This window comes from Protopterus annectens, chromosome 6.part0 (assembly GCF_019279795.1).
Source record: "Protopterus annectens isolate FY-2018-M chromosome 6.part0, PAN1.0, whole genome shotgun sequence".
Taxonomy (NCBI): Eukaryota; Metazoa; Chordata; order Ceratodontiformes; family Protopteridae; genus Protopterus; species Protopterus annectens.
This window is the reverse complement of record NC_056737.1, coordinates 954068973-954093433: the sequence shown is the minus strand read 5'-3', so window position 1 is coordinate 954093433 and position 24461 is coordinate 954068973.

Here is a 24461-nt window from a genome sequence, read left to right as displayed (position 1 = left end):
AACATTACAAGACCCAAATAACAGCAGACCCACTTTCTGCTTGACTACTGATTAGTTTAATAGCTTGGAAAATTACATAGGAAATAACCATTGTTCAAACTGAAATTTAGTAGCCATTAGTGGGCAGACATCAGGATAAAGAAGATCGGATCATACCAGGATTCTTCTCACAAGCCTGGCCTTTAACACAGATCACAACTTTAGGGTATGTAGTGCACTGGTAGGTCTTTTAATCAACATGAGCTTGGCACATGTGTGGCACCTTTTATTCAGTGCATACCTCTCAAACTCTTAGCACAAGATTTCTAGACAAAGCCAAAAATAATGGTGGACAAAGGCCTAAAAATAGGGACCATTTGAAATATTGATTTTATAAATGTAGAACATTTCTAGAATAAAAGGTTTTGTATTACCGTACAATTTCTGAAGGACATGATGTCTGAAATTCAAATGTATGTCAATATTTAGTGAAATTAATCCTCACTGATTTTCCAGAAAACCACACATTGTATGAGGAACAGACAAAAAATAGGAGGCAGAAAATCTGGACAGTCTGCAAAAATCTTGAGAGTTGAGAGGTATTATACAGTGGCAGAAAATAACTTTCAATTTATTGCAACCTTATAGTAACAGATTGAAAATCATGATGAGTAATCCATCTGAGTAGGACATTCACTATTAAAACACTGTCTAGCAGTAGTGGCCGTGGAACAAATTGTGGGTAAGTACGGAAGGTCTATTATAAGTCAACCAGGCTGCACGGAGACATGGGGTTTTATGACAGTTAATTAGTGTCATTTCTTTGTACATTATGATACTGAATGGATAAATAAGGATCTTTCCTAGCAATGCTCTTCTTCATCTTATGTGTCTTTCAAACTGTTCAATATCTGTTCCTTGTATTACTGAAGTCTTTTCATTTTGTCTAAATGGTTTCACACACAAGGCAATATCGCACTTCCAAAATGCCTTCTGAAAAAATAAAAACATTTTCTAATATAATCTCTTAAATGATTACATTCTATCCTGCTGTTGTTGTGTACACTTTTACAGAAATGTATTACCATTTTGGAATGTACTGGTTTTCCATTCTTTACAAGAACATATTATTAAATAATATGTCTGCCAAGGATAGTAAAACTCCATTTTTGTTTTCACTGGAGATGTCTTTGCTACATATATTATGGTCACACACCAACTCTTGCAAGTGCTTTTTTTTTAATTTCTCCAAGATTTGGGGGGTTTCTAATACCACAAATGGAATGGACCCCGTTCCTAAGTCAAAGTATGATTAAGATTCAAGAAAATAGTATTGTTTCAGTCTTGGATATTAGCCAGATGTACTCCTTGCAGCACCTGCAATGTGCCCAGTAATGACTCCTTCTACAATTCATATGGAGTTACATGTATCAGTATCATATCAAAGTACAACTATAAATTCTCTTTTTTTATAAGACCCATTGTTCCTACTACTACTGGAACTGTTGGGGTGTCCTTCCTTCACATCACCCTCATTTCTGCCTGCACATCTTGGTATTTTATGATTCTGTGCCTCTCTGTACGTAAGACATTGTAGTCACTGGGTGTAGCAATTTCAGTGATCAATGCTACTTTTGTCTTCTTTTCATGAACTACTATATCTGTTTTTTCTTGGATCTATGTTTTAAAGTATTGGTAATGGGTGATCCCATGTGATATAAACTTTATAATTTTCTATAATGCTTTGTGGCTTATTTTTCCAGTATTTTTCAGCTGATTCAATATTATAATGTTTGGACAATCCCTAGTGCAACAGTCTTGCCACTTTATTATGCCTATCAGTATACAGTCCTTCTGCCATTAGCATAGCACAACCAGCAGCAAGATGTGTGACTGTTTCCAATTCTGTTTTACAAAACCAAACCTACATTTGTCTGTTTCTCCCACATGTTCAGTGGACTTTGTCAACCAACATGTATGTAGTCCACTATCTTGGGCCGCCAATATTAACCTTTTGTCTTTCAGCTTAAATTCACCTCTCTTTAACCATTCCTGTGTCTGATCCTGAATAACACAAGGTTGTTCTAAGAGTTTTCTATACATTCAACTATATTTTGCATTTTCCACATTTCTTGCCTTCTCATCTGATCCTTCACCTTATATTCCTTCTCTTGTTTTTTTGCACATTCAGTTGCTGCCTGATTTGTATCTACTTCTGGTCTGATTCCCATTCCCACTTGCCACTGATATGCTTCTGCTAAACTTAACAAGGATGTCATCTTAGACTAATTCTCCTCAAGTTTTAAAACTTTCACTACATTTGGGTGTTATGAGGTTAGCAGATATGTATGTAGTCTTATGATTGCAGATTTATACATGTAATACATTTTGAGGAGGCCCATACCTCCTACAAAACTGGGAATATATAATTTGGGTATACACTGATTTTTATAAATCATTTGATAAGCATGAAGCATCCTTCTTCTTCTCCTGTCCAACCAATCCAACACCTTTTCAGGCCAGTCAATTACTCCAAAACTGTAAATTAGGACAGGAAGGAGAAATTGGTTTATAGCTTCAACTTTCTGTTCCCAGATGTCAACACTGTTTTCAGTATTAATTTTAGTCTTCTAAAATATTCCTTACTAAGTTTTATTTGCATTTTTTCATGTTTTATTATTTATCCTTCATCAGTTCCCAAATATTTATACATTCCCTCTTGCTGAAGTTCTTTTATATCACATTCTTGTCCCAAACTGATGTTTTCTGGGTGCTGCAGCTTTCCTGCTTTAAAGGTTGCTTTTGCACATTTATCAATTCCAAATGACATCCTATATCATCTGAAAAAGTATTGACCACTTGAAATTGTGCTTTCAGTTCCTAGCTTTCTTGTTTTCTGGGAGCCAAATTGTAGTCATGATATAATCTGTTAAGTAGACAGCTTAATGGGTTAAGGGCAATACAAAAGAGCAGTGGTGACAGAGAGTCACCCTTTAATATCCTCCCTTGAATTTGTATCCCTGGAATAATAATGTTTCCTTTATCATGGCTTAACTGCAAAGTGGTTTGCCACTGTTTCATGGTTTCTGTAATGTAATCGATCATTATGGGGTTTATTTTTCAGCAGTCTTTATACAATAATGTGGGATACTTTCAAATGCTTTATTGTAGTCTGTCCGTGCCATACTTAGGTTCTTCCCCTTTTTAAAGTTTTCCATTATGACTTTATTTAACAATAAATGATCCTTTGTTCCATATGACTTTCTTTTGTTGCCCTTTTGCTCTATTGCCATGATTGAGTTTTCTTCTAAATGACTATAAACTCTGCCTCAATCACAGTCTATCCTTTATACATCATCAGAAGGCAAGTTATTGGTCTATAATTTTTAGGGTAGCTTGCTGGTTCACTCTTAAGTAGGAGTATTGTTTTTCCTGTTGTTAATCAGGTTGGTGTCTATTCAGGTTGCACATATAAATAGTTATTACATATAAATAGTTCTTACTCATGGCTAAATCCTTATATAACAATATTAATATTTTTAGCCAGAAGTTAAGTACTGCATCTAGGCCTGGAGTTTTCAGCTTTTATTAACTTTATTTCGATCTCTCTGGCTGTTACTTCATCTTATTTCATACCCATACATTTGAACTTCCTATTCTTTCTTTTACTTCTTCTATCCATTTAGCATCTTTATTATGTTTCACACTATCGTCATAGATATTTCTCCAAAATGTATCTATTTCTTCTCTTTTTTGGTGGTGTTTCAATTCATTTTGTCTTGTTTCCCAATTCTGTATAAACCTTTTTTTGGATCATCAATAAATTGCTTATTTTGTACTTTTAATTTATATTTGTCTGCATATCTTTTATGTTTTTCTGCCTGTGCTGATATTTTTAGTTTATTATTTGTGATAGAGCATGACAGACCAGGATCTGTTCTGGTACTGCTTTTATTATGTCTTTCTCACTATTTTTGTTGATTTTATTCTTCTATACTCTAACAGTGACACATTTTGTCTTAATTGCTTCATAGTTTTCTCTATTCGATATTTCCATGATGGCATTTGATTTCACCTCTTCCTTTCCCTTACTGCCCTGTGTTTTTGTGGTAAGACTTGATCTGTTATTAATTTAGCTGCACAGTAATATATCCTATTTACTTGTGTTAAATCGCATGAATCTCTATGAACAGCCATAATTACTGTGTTCATTTGTTTTATCAGACTTCTAACTTTTTGGGTTTATTGACTTTCTGGATTCTATTCCTTTCACTGATCTCAATATGTCTGTCCATCTCTATTAAATCAAGCAACCTTTATTATCTTTACTAATGATCTTTATACTGCAGCTTCACCTGCCACTATCATTTAATATGCTGATGATGCTTCCCTTATTTGCTCTGCCATTCCATAAATGAAGTCCAAGTAAAGTCTCAGACTGCCCTTTATAACATTGAAAAATACCTCTCAGACCACCAACTGATTCTAAACCCTAACAAGATCAAACTTATGGTTTTGTCTAATTCCTCCAATAAAAAACAACAAACTCATCTTTCTATCTTCACCTCTAACAGTACAAAATTGAACCTGTTGAACATACTAAATTCCTTGGTGTTACCATAGACTGTAACCTATAATTTGACAGACATATCACTTTAACAATCAAAAAAGTCCATGCCAGTTTAGGTGCTTTCTACAGGGCTAAACCATCCCCTGGATTTACGAAGCTCTTTTTAGCATGCAGGATAAGTTTAAGAGCTATTTTCGGCAATATGGCTGACGTGCGATCCAGGAACGAGCTCCTAGGAAGTGCATGTGAGCTCTTAGGCTAATCCTGCATGGACCGAGCTCCTGTATGCAAATTACCCTCATTTGCAGGTGAAAATCATGCAAATGAGGGTAATATGTGATCCAGGAAGCTGGCAGCCATCCATGCAGGACGAGTGCAGTGTGCAGAAATGTACTCGGTTAGTAACCGAGTACAGTTCTGTAAATTCCAAAACAGAGCTATGACAACTCCAAATAAAGGCTGCATATTATTGAGGAAGCCTGCCAATGGCCAAGTAGAAGGCCATTGGTATTGCAAACTGTAAAACAAATAAATAAAAGAGCTTTTTTTTTATTCGCCGATCTCGGCTGTGTAAGCATAGGGCAGTGGCATGCAAACAGGATTGGGGGGAAAATAATAAAATAAACTGAAAATGAGAATTCTAGCAAAAATCTGTATTCTGCCATGCAAGTCAATGGCAGGCAAAAGACAACTTGGCCAGTGAGTAGTGGTTGCTAGGGGGGGAGGCTCAGTGTAGGGCATATAACTATGCATTAGTAGGCAATCCTATGCAAATGAGGGAAAGGTTAGTGAATCCCAGATTTTCCCAGGGTGTGAGGCAGGTCCCAAGAGTGTAAGAGTATAAATAGCTGGGTGCAAGAGTAGGATATAGGTGACATCATGGGGGAGGGTGTCAGGCATACTGTAAGCGGATTGGAGACCTGTGGCTCGAGATTGCTCCTAGGTTAGCACAGCTAAGCTAGGGGTGTGTCCAATCCTGCCTAGCACATTTTACAAAGTGTAAGCAGGTGTGCATGCTGCACACCAGGTTCTACAGGAAGAAAAAGGAAGTTAAACCAGGAAAAAGCAGCTCTGTGCACATATGAGCACTCTGATTGCACAGCACGCACACGGGCTTAAACAGGGAGGCAATGGGTAGGGAAAACAGCAGTAGGAAGGTAATCAAGGAGAACTAACTTAGCTGAAAGGTGAAATGTATCAGAATCAGCCAATTACATGGACAGCAGACCAGCCCAGCCCAGCACACCACTATAAACTATGCAAACACCTTTCTCCCTTGTTTTTCCCAAAAACTCTGCACCACCGGTGTATATAGACAGGGAAATTTTACAAAATGAAAGCAAGACAAAAAATGTTAGGGTCTGCTTTTGCTATCATAAACCAGCATGTGCAAGAGGCTGAGGCTGGTGAGGATGTGAATGCTGCTGAGCAACCCACAGTGAGGAGACGGAGAAGAGTGTACAGACCCAGGGTAACCTACCAAGGGCTACATGTGCTGGAGATAGTGGAGTGCTATAGGTTGGACAGGGACCTCTTACAGCAAATTGTTGAGCTGTGCCGGCCACACCTCACACACAGAACTAACAGAGGGGAACCCATCCCAATGGATACCAAGCTATGTGTAGGTCTAAGAATACTAGCTACAGATACCTTCTAAAAGCCAACTGGGGATATGATGGGGATTTCACAGGCATCAGCATCCAGGGTACTCCACCAGTTCCTGGATGCCATGTCAGCACATGTCTGTGAGCATGTATATTTCCCCATCACCCGTGAGTTGTTGGCCAGCAATATGCGTCTCTTCCACCAGATAGCAGAATACCCTGAGATAGTGGCTGCAATAGACTGCACGCACATACACATTAAAGCACCACCAGGTGAGCGGGGTAGGGTCTACATCATCCGCAAGGTCTTCCCCTCCATCAACTGCCAGGTTGCGTGTGATGCCCAGGGCATAATAATGAATATGTGTGCTGGCTGCCCTGGAAGCTACCATGATTCCCACATCTGGTGTCTGACGCAGCTGTACCAGACATTTGCCAATGGGGACATCCCACATGGTCACCTAGTGATGCTGGATACGCACTGGAGCCATGGCTGATGACACCTATCAGAAATGCACACACACCCGAACAAGAACTCCATAATGATGCACACACACAAACACGAATCATAATATAGCGTGTGTTTGGGATGCTCAAGTCATGGTTCCAGTGCCTGGACACATCCGGTAGAGCCTTGCAGTACTCACCAACTACATGTACCCAAATTGACCTTGTATGGGGGTTTGGGAGGGTGGCTTAATGGTTAAGGTGTTTGCCTTACAAACACAAAGTGCAGGGTCTGAGTCTCACAAGGGATAATTGGCTAGGCTTAAAATGGCTGACAAGGGCAGTTAGCCTAGAACTAATCTATGAAGCTATGAATCTATGAATCTATGCTACACAATATGATCCTGCGGAAACAGCTGCAGCAAGAACAGCATGGGGCAGGGCCACACAGCCCCCCACCAGTGCCGAGGCCTGCACAGGTGCAGAGTGACTCAGAGGAGGAACAACCTGAGCCTGCTCCAGTAGGCAGAAGGAGGCATGCCCAGTATGCCCTGGTCTTGCAAAGAGGCAACTCATAGCACATGCACTGAAACAGTAGGGACCAAGGGAATGACACCTCTCTCTGACTCACACATACAGTAAAAGGGATGCCAAATATGACACTACCTGTGCTCAACCATGTATAGGGAGTGTACTGTATTCATCCAACATAGGCAGCCCTGCATCACCACCCTCAATACTGGGACACCCACAAGGTAAGTGACTCACACATGCCAGTCTGGGAGGGGCACATACTCAACAACAGTCACAGCCAGCAGGATAGGTTTAGACAAACACAAACAAATACAACTGAAATAATCCAAAGGGTTTTAAGCATTCATGAGACCACCACAGCAAATTATTGTAAAGCTGCAAAGTAACACTTCAATTCAAAACATGTCTCTTAAAACTGTCCTCTGGTAAATCAAAAATAATATAGAAACTTTAAAGTAAAATAAATAAAGAATTTTATTGACAAAGTGAGCACTTTCACCACTAGGGCTTCTTCAGACTTTACAATACCATAATAAATGCCTCTTTAAATACTCTCCCACTAGTGAAGATTAATGACATCATTTCCTGTACGATCAATTAATTAATTCATACTTGAAAAACATAAAACTTTATCATAAAATCCATCAAGAACAACCTCCATTCATTTCCTAACCATAATATTAGATATGGATTCATATAAATATACAAGATTGTATACATAAAATATGTGCTTTATATTAACTATAGCACTATCATAATACATACACTTATATCAATAAAACTCATATGTTTGAAAACATAAAGACGTAACGCCTAAGATGCTCCCAACTAATAAACTGACGTTGATAACTTTCTAACTCAGGATAGTACTAAGACTGTATCTCTAAAAGATGTAGGCTCCTTACAGATGTAATATAGCTGATAGCAAAACTATACTACATATTCTTATAAATTTTAAGCCTCCTATTGCTTAAAATGGGTTTCAGAGGAACCTTGTCATTCAGACCGGGTTCTCTATCAGCTCTAAATTTAACAATCCATTTTATCTCACAACGCTCAGTATAATTATTGATATTACCTCCCCGGGCGTTGGGATAAATAACTTGCAACACGGAGAATTTAAATTGATGTGTAGAATTAGCAGTGCACACATGCTTTGCTAAAGCATTATGTTCACTTCCCAGCCTAATATGATAGATGTATTCACTAATTCTTTCCCTTAACTTCCTATTCGTCTTACCTACATAAAAGACACTGCATATTACACACCGAGCTAAATATATCACATGCTGTGTTTGGCAATCAGCTTTAGCTGTAAGGGAATGAACATGTTGAGTGACTGGATGAACAAAGACTCCATTGACATCAATGAAATCACATTGATTACATCTCAGACAAGGTTTCGTACCAAAATCTAGTTCTTCACTATCAGATTTTACCAGCAGGCTGGAATGACAAAGTATTTGTTTAAGATTTCTTTTATTTTTAAAGATGAATTTAGGTTCTTCTCCTACTATGTTCTTTATAGTCTCGTCAAGTTGTAGTATTCCCAATGTTTTCTAATGATGTCAGTTAATATACTGACATCAGAAGTATAATACATGGGAACTTTGACTGTGGTAGTATTATGATTATTAGACCCTAGTCCCACATAATTAACGGAATGATCAGAAAAATAAGGACTAGTAGTGGTAACTCTGAGAGGCCTTGTGATACAGACCGCTTCGTCAATTTCCTTAGCGCTGTAACCCCTATTCATAAGTCTGATTTTTAAGTCTTCCAACTCTAGATTGTACCCTGTTTCTAATGGATTGAGTCTGGAGGCTCGCATAATCTGTCCTTTTGTCACATTCCTAAAAACATGTCTAGGGTGCATGCTGGTTCTATGAAGTAGAGTATTCCTAAAACATGCCTTCCTATGTATTCCAGTATTAACTATCCCGTTATCAAACCTTTCTATATTTACATCAAGAAAGGAGATGTTACATACTGAATAGTTGATAACAAATTTCAAGCAACTGGATAAGGTGTCAACTTGTTCATAAAAATCAAGTAATGATTTTTCATCGCCATTCCAGACCAGAAACAAATCATCCACAAATCTTGTATAAAAACCTGCATGTTCTTTAAAACTATCAAGAGTGAACAGTCTGTCTTCTTCCCAACAAGCCATGACAAGATTGGTGTAGCTATTGGCACACGGTGTACCCATTGCTAAGCCATCTCGTTGGGAATATATGCAGTTGTCAAACATAAAAACATTATTCTCTAATACTGTTTCTAAAAACAAACACAATAAATCAATCAGTTTAGAATCCAAATCTGAATGCGCTGCTAAATAATTATGCACATTTCTTACACCATCATCATTCAGTATAACTGTGAATAAACTTACAACATCCAATGTTACAAAATAGAATGAGGTGTCATGAACTAAAGGTTTCAAATAATCATAAAACTCAGTTAAAAACTGTTTACTGTCTTTTAAAACCTGACTTCTACAATCAACTATTGGTCTTAAAAAATATTCTATGTAAATAGACAAAGGTTCAGTTACCCAATTCCTTCCTGATACAATAGGTCTCATGGGAGGATGGTCAGAATCCTTATGTATTTTAGGAAGGCCATTTATTATTGGAATTAAAGGATGGTAAACCTTCAAAAATTTAAACAATTCAAAGGTAATATATCTACTCATAAGGATATCATCTAGCATCTCATAAACCATAAGAACCTTGTTCTCAACCTCATGAAGATTAATAATTACATAAAACTTTGTATCACGAAGTAAAGCATTCATACTCTCTTTATAGGTATCAGTATCCAAAATCACTAAAGGGCCACCTTTGTCTGCTGGCCTTATAGTTATAGTCAAATCATTTTTCAGAGCTTCTAATGCCTGTCTTTGATTAAAATTTAAGTTTTTCTTCTTCACATTTCTAGTATTTGAAACGTCAGTTGAATATAAATTGTAGAGGTCTTCCTCTACTGATTTATTGAACACATCTAAATATGAATTCAATATTGGAACATATGTACTCGGTGGTTTAAAAATTGTGTAAGAAATATTACTATCAGTTAGGTGCTTTAGATCAAATTTCAACTGTACTTTGTGTGTGAACATTTTAACATCAGTAATAACATCTGATAATGTACAGTTAAAATTTGATCTAAAGAACCTAACTGATAGTAATATTTCTTACACAATTTTTAAACCACCGAGTACATATGATGCATGTGTGCACTACTAATTCTACACATCAATTTAAATTCTCCGTGTTGCAAGTTATTTATCCCAATGCCCGTGGAGGTAATATCAATAATTATACCGAGCGTTGTGAGATAAAATGAATTGTTAAATTTAGAGCTGATAGAGAACCCGGTTTGAATGACAAGGTTCCTCTGAAACCCATTTTAAGCAATAGGAGGCTTAAAATTTATAAGAATATGTAGTATAGTTTTGCTATCAGCTATATTACATCTGTAAGGAGCCTACATCTTTTAGGGATACAGTCTTAGTACTATCCTGAGTTAGAAAGTTATCAATGTCAGTTTATTAGTTGGGAGCATCTTAGGCGTTACGTCTTTATGTTTTCAAACATATGAGTTTTATTGATATAAGTGTATGTATTATGATAGTGCTATAGTTAATATAAAGCACATATTTTATGTATACAATCTTGTATATTTATATGAATCCATATCTAATATTATGGTTAGGAAATGAATGGAGGTTATTCTTGATGGATTTTATGATAAAGTTTTATGTTTTTCAAGTATGAATTAATTAATTGATCGTACAGGAAATGATGTCATTAATCTTCACTAGTGGGAGAGTATTTAAAGAGGCATTTATTATGGTATTGTAAAGTCTGAAGAAGCCCTAGTGGTGAAAGCGCTCACTTTGTCAATAAAATTCTTTATTTATTTTACTTTAAAGTTTCTATATTATTTTTGATTTACCAGAGGACAGTTTTAAGAGACATGTTTTGAATTGAAGTGTTACTTTGCAGCTTTACAATAATTTGCTTTGGTGGTCCCGTGAATGCTTAATACCCTTTGGATTATTTCAGTTTTATTGTTCGGCGTCCACACGGGACTTTTGTTCTTACGGAGTTACCATTTTTTTATTTTTCTTTTATTAAACACAAACAAATGCTGTACTATGGCCTCTGAATGAGCCCCATGGGTAACCCCTACCCCAGCCCTACACAGACAGACTAAAGCAGGTCAGCCAGTTGGATGTCAGTTGTGAAGGCTAGGAAGTCAGAAACCAATATGTAGGTAGTGAAAGCTACGATCTGTAGTACACTGGTATGCCTCTAGCCAGCACGACAGGTAAGACTACAGACTGAAATGGTGTACCTGACATACCAGTACAATCCTAGCAACTGTGTAAAAGTGTAAGGTGTGCCCCACTATCCTATGTACACCTATAGTAACAGTCAGGTGTGCCCCCCCCACTCCTGTGTAGAAATGTAGAAACAGTTTGGTGCCCCCCCCAGCTAAGCAGAAATGTAGCAACAGTCAATGCCAAATGACTGATGTATACCCAGCAGACATGGCATTCTACCTGTCAGTATACAGCACAAAGGTCAGCACCGCAGTACTAACCACCTGGATCTGATCCACACATGCAATACAGATGGCCATACTGGGCATGCTCACACACTTAAACACAAGAAGGCCATGTCAGCAAAGAACAGAGGACCAGACATATCTGGCAATTGCAGTTCTCAGTGCAGACACATGTCAGTATGCACCACTCCTGCCTTGCACACACAGAGGATAGGAATACAGACATATATGTAAGGACAACACACTATAATAAGCCAAAGGTAGATGGATGCTGATGTGTTGAAGAGGGTGACCATGACAAGGGGACATCTGGGCCTGTCCTACCCAGCACACAGCCAAAGGGCCCCAAGCACATGAGCTGCAGGTGTCACTCACTGCAGATACTAGCCGCCAGTATCTGTCAGCATGATGGCGTGTTGCACATGCCAGCTGTGCAACATGACTGCACAAGGAAGATGTCACCTTCATAGGTTCATAGGTTCATAGATTAGTACTAAGCTAACTGCCCTTGCGAGCCATTTTAAGCCTAGCCAATTGGCCCTTGTGAGACTCAAACCCTGCACCTTGTGTTTGTAAGGCAAACACCTTAACCATTAGGCCACCCTCCCAACCCTAGTAGCTGTATACACATACCTGTAGCATATGACCCTGTGTGTGCCCGCATGTGGCATGTCAACCCCAACATGCATGGGTTACAGCCCATGCACACACCACCCTCCCCATAGCAGTAACATGACAAGCTTGCTGAGGTCATCCAATGTGAAATACACCTTTGGGGGAGCTGTAGCTCAGTAATCCCCATGGCGTGCCCCATAACTGTGTACTGCTGTACTGATAAACTAGTTAGGTAATAGTCCTAACCCCAGATTTGGCAACTGTGTGAGTGTGTGTTTGTGTGCATGTCTTGGTCTCTGCCTGTGTAAAGAGAAATGCTTTCTAGGCTACTTACACTCAGTACAGTTCATATACATAACATTGGCAAAGCTGCTGATGTCACTCACCTAGAAATACACCTCTGGGGAAATCATAGCCCAGTCATCTCCATAGCACGTCATGTAACTGCTTACTGCTCTAGTATGATAACGTAGTGAGGTAGGTGTTCTAACCCCAGACCTGGCAACTGCGTGTGTGTGTTGGTGTGTGAATCTATGTGTGTGTGTGTCTGACTGAGTAGTGAACAATGCTTTTTAGGCTACTCACACCCCGTACAATACACATACTTGACTTTGGCAAGGCTGCTGATGTCACTCACCTAGAAATACACCTTCGGGGGGGTCATACCCCAGTAATCTCTGTAGTGCATCTTATAACTATGCACTGCTCTAGTGTGATGAGGTAGGTGTTCTAACCCCCAGATCTAGCAACTGTGTGTGTGTCTGCCTGAATAGAGAACAATGTTTTTTAGGGCATACAATACACATACTCAACTTTGGCAAGGCTGCTGATGTCACACATCTAGAAATGCACCTGTGGGAAAGTCATAGCCCAGTAATCTGTAGGGTGTCCTGTAACTGCATACTGCTGTAGTGTGGTGTAGAACTGTGGTAGGGTTCCATCTCCACCCATGGCAGTTCTGGATACTTTGTGTGTGTTGCAATGTCTGTGTATGGAGCAATGCATCATAGGCTGCTCACTCACAGTACATTTCAAATGTCCTACATTGCCAATTCTGCTGATATCATTCATCGTGAAGTAAATCTTTGGGGAGGAAGCTCTTTAGTAATCTCTTTGGTGCAGCCTCTAGCAGCTCTATGCTGTAGTGTGATATAGACCCAATCAGGGGTTCTATACCCACACATGTCAGTTGTGGATGTTATCTGTGTGTCTCACTGTTATATAGAGAGCAATGCATTTTAGGCTAGTCACTTGCAGTACAGTTGAAATGCCCTACTTTGGTAAACCTGCTGATGTCATTCAATGTGAAATACACCTTTGGGGAAGGATGTCTCTAGCAATCCCTGTGATGCATACCATAACAGCTCTATGCTGTAGTGTGATATAGACCTTGAACAGGGGTTCTATGCCCACACATGTCAGTTGTGGATGTTTTGTGTGTTTCTCACTGTCTGTGTAGGGAGCAATGCATTTTAGGCTAGTCACTTGCAGTACAGTTGAAATGCCCTAATTTGGTAATTCTGCTGACGTCATTCACTGTGAAATACACCTGTAGGGAAATCATACTCCAGTAATGTCTGTGGCATGTACTATAACTGCATAGTGCTGTAGTGTAATACAGTAGTTAGGTAGGGATTCTACTCCCAGACATGACAGGTGTGTGGGTGTGTGTTTGTGACCTGTATCCTGTGTAAAGATGAGTGTGTGTCAACTGTGGGCATTGTGTAAGGGGGTTTGCTAATTTATTTTATGGTGGCCCTACTATATAGCACAATGTCAACCATACAGGGATAACAGATGTAAATTAGCTGGGAGGCTGGGGTGCAAAGCCATACCCATACATGTGACATCAAGGCAAGACAATCCAAGTTAGCAACCCCGCTATTACCCATAGCACACACTCAACCCATGTGTCATATGAACACACATGCCTTGGCAGCAGCCAATACGTGGGTAGTACACTGCATATTGGCCACTGATAGTAGCTATGCAATGATAGCAGTGGGCTACAGAGGCCATGTCATCCTGCCCATCTGTCCAATATGTATGTACATGCAGACAATGCACCTCCACCATGTTTCCCAATGGACACCTGCACCATCTGTGTTGCCTTCACATGTGACTCACAATGGACATATCATGCCTAACAACATGTCCTGTATGGACAGATGACACTGACATCAGGGAATACTGTTGGCATGCCATCAATTTAGGTGAAGGGTAAACTTGCTGCCCAGTACCATTTCCTGCCACAGGTGGGCAAGACTGGTACACCCAATGATAATCTGTGTTCACAACATGGGCCAGACACCCCAGGTACAGTTCCACATGTCACTGTACATGCATGTGGGAGGTGTGCACATCCCAGACACCATCCATGTCATGGACTAAGGAACACATACATGGCATGTGGTGTGCAGCATTGGCCACACACAATAGTCACCCAGGTGACTGGATGGGGGATGCAATACCCACCTGTGTGGGCAAATGCAGTAACTACAGGCCTGAGCCACAATACAGACCATTGTCATGTGGCCTGATGCCAAGGCTTACCCATTGCCTACCCTTGTACAGCCTGCTGGCACAGTTGACCAGCACACACCCATGTAGACATGCACCCATGCATGTCAGAACTGGCACCCTGTGTGTTCATGTGTGTGTGTTGTATGGTGCGTATGTCCACATCCACACTCACCAGGGAATACTGAAGCATGCTGTCTGATGTGTGACATCTCCTCATACTTTTTGCCCATATGGCCTCCATATGACCCATGTGGTGCATGTGATACCTGCACATTGATGTGTTGTGGCAATCCTACTAGTGATGAGTTGCACTCCTGGCCCTGCCAAGTGTGTTAGTGTGTGTGTGTCCCTGTGTGAGTGTTCCTGTGTTGATGCTGGCACCTGTTCATGCAGACAGGCACGTGTATGACACCTACCTTATATCTACTGTATCCCTGTTGCAGATGTCACTCACCCTCACATATATGTTCTGAGTGCTCCACATCAGGTAACCCATGTGGTGTGTCCAATAACTGCATCAAACTGTGATCACACTACATAGTTCCCAGGGGTTTGATACCCTGTGCTGGTAAGTGTGTGACACAAACATGCTTCAGTTTTACACTCCCACCCCTCCCTGACATGTATTTGCCTCTGTCTGCCTCCCCCACTCCCTCTCTGGTGGATGTGAAGACCCACACCTGCCTTGCTTAGGCAGCAGAATGTGTATTTTATGTGATGCTCATGATCAGCTGATGGCCTCTGCATGAATTGCAGCCCTCCTCTAGCTGTTTGCATGTGGAACAGCTGTGGTAATAATCCCATAGCCAATTACATGGAAACACATTCCAATATCTAGGAGCATCATGGTGGTGTTTGGCCTTTTCAGTCACTGTGAGCAGGAGCTAGATTTGTTGTTTGGCAAAAAGCAGCTTAGATGGATTGGAGATTTACCTCCAACAACATACACTGTGGAAAGAGGGCAACAAACAGGAGGGGGATGTGCCTGACCTGACTACAGACTGTAAGTGGCGCTATATTGCATTTGGAGTAATGTTGGTTTAATAGTGTTTGTCTGGATATGCCTGTCGTACATATAGTAATACCTGCCATATCAGTTCCATGTATATGAGGAATCCCCATCTGCAAGGTCATCTGCAGACTGGACAGTGTTGTGCCTATGGTTTTATGTGTTATCCACAGTGCATCTCTCTGTGGAATGCAGACAGTAGTGTGAGGATTGCAGTCTGTAGATGGTGAAGGCTGTGACAGTTACTGACTTCATATCCCTCATAGGACATAAATTGCAACAAACACCATTACAATGGAAAATATACAAGGTTATCACAGCAACATGTCTATACCGGCCCTGTGAATGTGCTGTCAGCCACACCACTGTCAATGTTTGTACATATGGCATGCATGAAGTGGTGCATATGTGCTGTATGCCATAAATAGTGTCATCATAGTCCATATGCTGTAATATTATGCTAGCCTACCATATGTGGCTGTGTTCACATTGGTTGTGGTAATGCACTGTCACACAGGTGTATCTTACCCTGTGCTGTGAGATGGCTGTTGAGCCTGCTATACATGCAAGTACATGTGTATTCCCCCATACAAGATGTAGCCCAGTGTTGAGTCAGTCTGCTTGTAGCTTGCACAGTGCATTGTTACATGCCTAACAGCGTAGTGTACTTACCTAGTGTGATGTTATGTGCAGATACTTGCCAGATGTACTGATGCTGGGCCTCCCTTAAATGTCATGTATGTCAGACAGACCAGTGGGATGCTGTACAGATGTTTGTCAATATCTAGTGGGTAGTATGTGTCCATGGCACCCCTGTACCAGCAGTCATTATGTGTCAGGCCAGACAGGAGTGTGTGACTCCAACACCTATGGTGCCAAATGTATACCAGTCATTATGTGTTATACCCATCTACATGGCTGTCTGCATCCATATTGTCAGGCCTGGTACACATATGGTGCACTAAGGGAATATGTGTATACCTCTGGACTGTACAGGGTGTGTTTGAAGTTCCATACAAAGTGGCCAATATCTCTGCTGCACTCCACAGGGCCATTACATGTTAGCAGAGGTACTTTACAATGATGTCTGTAGGATGTCTGTCAGTAGCCAATGGCACACATGTTATAATCAGATTTCAACATCCACGCACACCATGTTTGTGAAGACAATCCCAATGACAGTAGCAACAGTCTAGTAATATACCTGTTATACATACCTGACATCCCCTTGCACTATGACATTGGGACTGTAGGGGATGGGGTACGGCTACATTCCATGTCCAGGACATATGGTGGAAATATATGTACATATACCTATCCAGATAGCCATATATATATAATGACACATGTGTACTACATTGAATTACCACTGTCATGGCAAGCACCCACTATAAATCCCTACAGCATGTGGCCGTGGTCCCTTCACATTTCCTGTGTGACGGACATCCGTCCTGTCTGTTGGCATCAGTGATACAGGCAGCAGGTAGCAATATCTCTCACAGGAGAACATGCACACTCAGAGAGGACATATTTGTAGGAGGTTCAGGAACTACAGACAGACTGTGGGTAGAGTTGTGTAATTCTTCGCATAGTACTGGTGTTACAGAGTGTGTGTGTGTGTGTACATAATAGTGTACCTTGGAATGCAGTCTGTCTGCATAGGTCACTACTGTGGGCTTACCTCTTGCTGGGCAGAGGTATGCATATCATGTGTTGTCTGTCCACCACACAAGCTCTGTGTCAGATATGACACTGGCAGTGTGTGTGTTGCATGCTACCGGTACATGGCTACATCCATGTCTATATCTAACCTCAATTCCCTGACTAAGGGTATGTTGCAGACTATCATGTAACAGCAGCACCTTGCTTAGTGTATGGCAACAGTGTTCTACATATATGGCTGTGTTCCAGCCTCTGTCCTCCATCTACATACCAAGCTCTGCACATTTGTCATGCTGCCGGGGGTTGCTCTGTAGTGGGCTGTGAGTATATCATGCTGCCATTGCTGCCATTAGTACACTGCTGTTGTATCCCCCACACATACACTGGGGCTGGGACCATATATGTGTGAGCATCACCTACACAACACATGTGCGTCCTTATGCACTGCAAAGGCCAGTGTATGTAACAGTGGTATATGGTCTTGTATTATTGAGTCCAGGTGGGGAGCACCATAAATGACCTAGGCTGTTACAAATGTGGGGGTATCAGGGCTGAGCTGCCACAAGGTATTTGTATGTACAGTACTGTATACTCCACCTATATTGCAACTACAAACATGACTTGGGGTACTGCAAGCCTACTGCCCCCTGCAATACAGACTGTTCTGTGTGTTATGCCTCGATATGTTCCGGGTACAATTCATTGGATCACAAAACGTCTTTACCTTCTACGGAGATTGTACAGAGTGTAGTTAGAGGCTGCTGAACTACACACCTGCAGTACATACTGTTTATTGTGTGGTGCCCTGTGGGCCAGTCTGTCGGCACTATTGTACATTCTGAAGAGCTTGGCTTGGACTGCAACAGTTGTGAACCTTACCAGACTACTGTATAAGTGTAACTGTTTCACAGTAGCAGTGCTTCATTTATATGGTTGTCAGTATTTGAACAGCTATATGATATGGCATATAGGACCATTATGGTACACAATTAAAGGAGTCCCATGTCTGCAAACCTGTGTGTGGTGTCTTTACTATGACCTTTCTATGGGTATATGTTGCAGGCAATGATTGACATTTGTATGTTTAGCCCATACAGTGTCCAGTTGTTCAGGTGTTAACTCTAGGCATACTGGCTGTTCCATAATGTGTGCACCTCCTACATACCTATCTGACTGTACATATATCTGCATGTGTATGTGTAGTCACATGTATATATATATATATATATATATATATATATATATATATATGTGTGTGTGTATGTCTGTATCAGCACATATGAGTATGTGTATCTGTATCCTGGGGACGTCGGCGGCTTCCACATATTACATGTCCTGTGGGAGGTGGACTGTACTTGGTAGTGTATTGCAGGGCACAGGTGTTTGGCTGTGGGGGGATACCTATTCATACAAAACGTATAGTGTGTGGGGCCTATCAACCCCATTAACAGTGCATGTAGGCATTGGTGTATTTGTCAGTCTGCAATTGCTATCCACAGATGTATGGCCATATATACCTATATAGATATATTTACCTACTAACAGATATATAGGTATATGTGCATAGATAGCGATATATACGTATATAGAGGTAGTAAAACAACATATATATTTGAATACATGTGTATCTATACATATATATGGGTATGTTGTATCTGTTAAGGTTGCACTATAGCTACACATGCAGACATGTAGATGTTGGTAAACATTCTCTGCACTGTTGCATGAAAGGACTGGCTGATATGTTTATGAAACATTGAATATCTGTGTACCTGTCATGGAGTAGTGGTACATCAGTTTGTCTAGGGTGTGCAGGGTCCTTGGCTTGAGCCTTGCCAGAGTTGTTTAATTTGTTGCTGGCCAGAACACGTCCCATTGGATAGAGAGTGATTAACGCACCGTAAAGCAGTTGTAAGCAGGTTTGTGTGTTCTGCCCAGCAACAATATAAACAGGTCCTGCAAGGCTCATAACCAGGACCATGCACATCATACACAAAGTGATTTACCACTAAGCCATGGCAGATATGCATAATCATGATGTGTTCATATACATATCATCCAGCCCAGGTATACAACACTACAGGGAATGTATTCCACCGTGTAGATGTATTTGTGTGTGTGTGTGTGTGTGTGTGTGTGTGTGTGTGTGTGTGTGTGTGTGTGTGTGTGTGTGTGTGTGTGTGTGTGTGTGTATATATATATATATATATATATATATATATATATATATATATATATATTCATCATTGAATGGATATAACATATCCATACATGTAGATATAGGTATAGACAAATCTATATACATATACATATCTATACATATACATAGATATACATAGATACGCATACAGCCAACGATATATATGTATATATCCACATGTCCACATGTCCACATGTAGACAGCACTAGGAATGCATATATGTCAGCATATATATGGCTCACCTTTCAAAGGGAGAAGTCCATGTCTCCGGAGGCTGGTAGGCCTAAAGTATGTTCTCAACATTGCGCAATCCTGCAATACATGCATAGAATGTGCAATGTGCAAATGTCAGTATGCGTTTGCTCATTGCAGATTAGGCAATTTAGTTGTGGATGCCACTATAGTGGGGATGGGGAATAATTGCCTATCCCCACTGTAGTGCACACTAGGAGTTTGTATATCACAGTAGGGGGGGTTGTAGGGGGCCCTGACCCCAAGAGAGGGGTGCAGGGAGTCATGTCCCCTGCCAGTATGATATGTATTTCAACTTGCAGTTCTAGTGTCTGCGACGGTGCCTGTAGAACTGCAGTTCTCTTAACTGTGGTGCAGTAAGAAATGACGGGTTAGTCCTTTTTTTTGCAGAAAGGGCCATTCAAAGGAATGATTGTCCCCCTGTCAAAGGTGAACACATATATATCAATATAGGTATATATGGACATACATCTGTAGATGGAACTGGGAATGTAACCACAACATATATGTCCACATGCACCATTGATGGATTTGAGAGACCCAAACAACATACATCTGGCATGGATAGGTACCCCCCCCCCCAGCCAAATACGTCTGGCCTGCAATACAATACCAACCTTAGCAGATCCCATAAGCAGGTCCCTACATGACAAGGGCAGTACATTTAACAGTACTTCATCCCACCTGTAGGATGTAAGGCTGGCATTACTAACACATCATGCAGTACGGTCAAGTGACATGTCATGGTTGGGGGAAACCCCTGGGCAGGTGCAGTAAGTAGCTGGGATCCCTCATACAATCCAATAGCCCTACACCTGACAATAGTTTCACCAATGTTGGCAAGGACATCCACAAACCCACCATGTCAGCTGGCAACTACCACCCTGTAGCCTGATGACCGTGGTCTGCAGGGACGTGGAACATACCAACAATGAACCCATGGCCAATGTCACTGGTTATCTCAACACATGGGACACTGCCAATGTTGGACTTATCAAAGGCAGAGAAAACAACCTGAACCCAGTATACCTCCTCAACCCAATCATGACAGGTGTAGATGAGGGTTAGGAGGTGCAAAATGCCTATGTACATCATAGCAGGCTTTTGTACACCATCCCGCTTGTAGGAATGTGTATAGTTGTTACGGGATCTACCTCCTTTTACAGGATATGTTTCCACCAGGACTGCTTGGCATATGCCAACATACCACAGGCACCATCCTGTGGGCTTACAGTCCTTCACAGGTCATAGATGTGTCAATGCCCTCTTCCACACTGTTGAGGTGTGCAGCACTACTGGGGTTGCTATAGCTCACTGGGTGTGGCTGTTGTGGACACAACTGCCATAATTGCAGTTACTTTTGCATCTATCCCCCCACATAACTGTCTGTAATACTGTACGGTGTATGTAATCAGGTTGTTAGTTGTTGTCTACACCTTTCACAGTAGTTGAGTGCCTCACACCCTCCTAAGGGTAGGGCTATGCCACCGGCATTGGCGCACACATGTTACTTAGGTGAGGATCGCAGTAGAGTGGGGAGAGGGACATACACCCTGCTGTTAGCATGTTCAATGCCATCCACATTGCAGACCACATATATACCACTGTGTGGTTGTGCCTATGCTGTCTTGGTGGGATTATATGTGCAACAGATGAGTTACCTGCACAGGGACATACCTCCATGTGTACAGTCCTGTACCTGTACTGCATCCTACCAAAGGTACTGTGTGTTGTACCCAACCATGGCATGTGTACCAACCACTACACTTAGTGGTGTCCACTGTAGAAGGTCTGCTGACACCACTACACCTATCAGCCATGTGGCACATGGACAAACACAACACAATCTGAACAGATACTGGTGACAACAATACAATATTGTTAATTAAAGCTAGGATGCATCATGGCTGCACAGCTACACCTTCCAAGATATTAGCATTTCATTTTACTGCTGACAACATGCTACACATCATTCCATTGCTACACTGTTGTACAGTCACCCTGTGCATAAGAATCATGTTAGCCTGTCCCTGCATCGATGTTACAGATGTCAGGCAGTGGTAAAGGTATCATCATATGCACAGGGTGTGTTGTTGGTTTGCCAGAGGCCTAGGCTTGGCCATACAATTAACAACATGTGTGTGTGTGAGGGGGCTGAGTATTGTTATGGGCCACTGGTCATGTCATGTGTGCAGGTATGTGGTTGCCCTACGTTAGTTGGTTCATTGTTTATGTGTGTGTGTCTGCATGCACACAGTTCCTCCATGTGGCTGCCCTATACAGGGAATTGTGGGACAGCTGCAGACTGTACCTGGCAGGGTTTGCAGTTCACCACCTCCGGCCATGGACACAGGGCCTGTGCCTGGCATGGGTGTTACAGGCAGTATCAGGTACAGAAACACACAAAACATCAGGATAGAAAAAGCTTTTACTGATGTATTTGGTATCTCGGCTTATGCATTCAAAAAAGAAATTATTACATCAAGCAGCTTTCTTATATACATCATATTTAGTACATTCAATTAGCCATCTTCAATTTCCAGTCAATGCCTTAAAGTGCCCATCACACGTTATACATTGCCCATGTATTAGCCATACATAACATTTTTTATACATATTTTTTTAAAAATTACTGAGATGAATCCCACCTATTTCTGATGTTAAAAAGAGACGGGAGCAGCTGTGACTGTTCGGACATCCACTGCAACCTCCAACTGCTGGTGTTGCTAGCATGCGTCCACATGGCCATCACAACCGTCCTGCCCTGTCCTGACGCATGGATATGACATTTTGGATGAGTTCCAAAGTCTCACTCTACCGTCTATCCATGACCTCGGTGTAATTTCGGACGGCACCTGCTAGGTCATGGATGCTGTCAGTTACAGAGGTGTGATGAGCCCCCTGCACCCTTAGACCCTGCCTGGTGTACCGTTCCATTCATGCCTATGCCTCCATGACAGTCTGGAACATGCGTGTGGTTGAAATAGGGGTTGCACGTCTGCCAGGTGCATGATGACCAGCAGTGTTCCCTCGAGCACCCCTGCACATCTGCCTATGTGATACCCCACCAGACATCTGGCTATGGCTGCTGTGTCCTGACACATGTGCCATAAATACCACACTGTCCTGACCCATGCCAACCATAGGCTGTCCCTCAGCTAGGGCCAATGGTGATGTGGTGTGTAGAGGCAGTGTGACTGTGTGCATGGATGGTGTGGATACATGTGGGTGATCAAATGGTGATCCAGCTGCAGCCCCTGATGACCTTTCTTGTGCCTCAACACACCTATCTTAATGGTCACTGTCTGTATCAGCGACATCAGATTCCCTGCAGGGGGGACCCAGCCCCACCTTGCCACCTGTGAGGGGAAAACAGGGAACAGGCTGTAAGGCTTGTACAACACCGCTAAACAGTAAACACACACAAACACACACACACACACATACACACACACACACACACACACACACACATGTGTGTGCAGACATGGCCACATACACAGACATACACACATGCAGTCGACATACATGGCAACCCATACACTACACCAGACAGCACCTACAGACAGCTCCTTCAACTCCATAACACACACAATAGCAGGCGATGGTGCAGTACAGTATCACACACATACCTGTAATTACACACGTCAGCATGCAGGACATGTGGAGCTGAATAGCATGAAGTGCAACTGTAGTCAATCCCCGTTACTAACATTATACATGGCTGTGATGCATGGCTTCTGTTTGTAGGTGATGGCCCTCCCCCTAGAACCCACTGCACCCATGTCCACTGCATTGCTGTGCATCCGTTCAGCACCCTGGCATGTGCTGTGCACCATACCTGATGGGTGTGCACACCATTGCAAGATGTGTCTCTGTGAGTTAGGTGTGTTTCCGTTGCTGCTCACAGCCTCTGTGTGTTCCTGGATCATGTGTGGACACGTGTTTAGTGACTGCTTGATGTGTATTCACATAAGTCATCATCAGTGGTGCATGTATGAGTGGTAGATTACCATTAGACCAAACACACAGACGTTGTACTGTACCTATGGTGAGTGTAGAGACCATTATTAACCATGATTGGGCCCTGGCTGATATTGCCTGTGGTACACAGAGGTTCATAGGTGAGTACTGTTCTATTGGTCCTGGGGCCTACATAAGCCTAGCCACAGGGGTTCCCTGCCATGTACCACCCACTAATGTTATTCCCCTGTTCCCCTGTCAGGCTGTGGCACACACATGCTACCCAGGGTGTATTCCGCATACCTCATCCAATTGGCAAGTGTTTCTGTCAAGTGGGCCAATGAGTAGCATTGCCTAACACATATGGCGAGTCCGTTCCAGAGTGTAGTGATTCCCCAGGACAGGGCCCTATCCCTCCAGTATGTTCTGTGTAATGTGTTGATTAGGTTTAGGACCCTGGAGTGTGTGTTAGCAGAGGGAGTGGGATGTCGTTATATGTAGCATGTTCAACTGCTCTGTGTATGA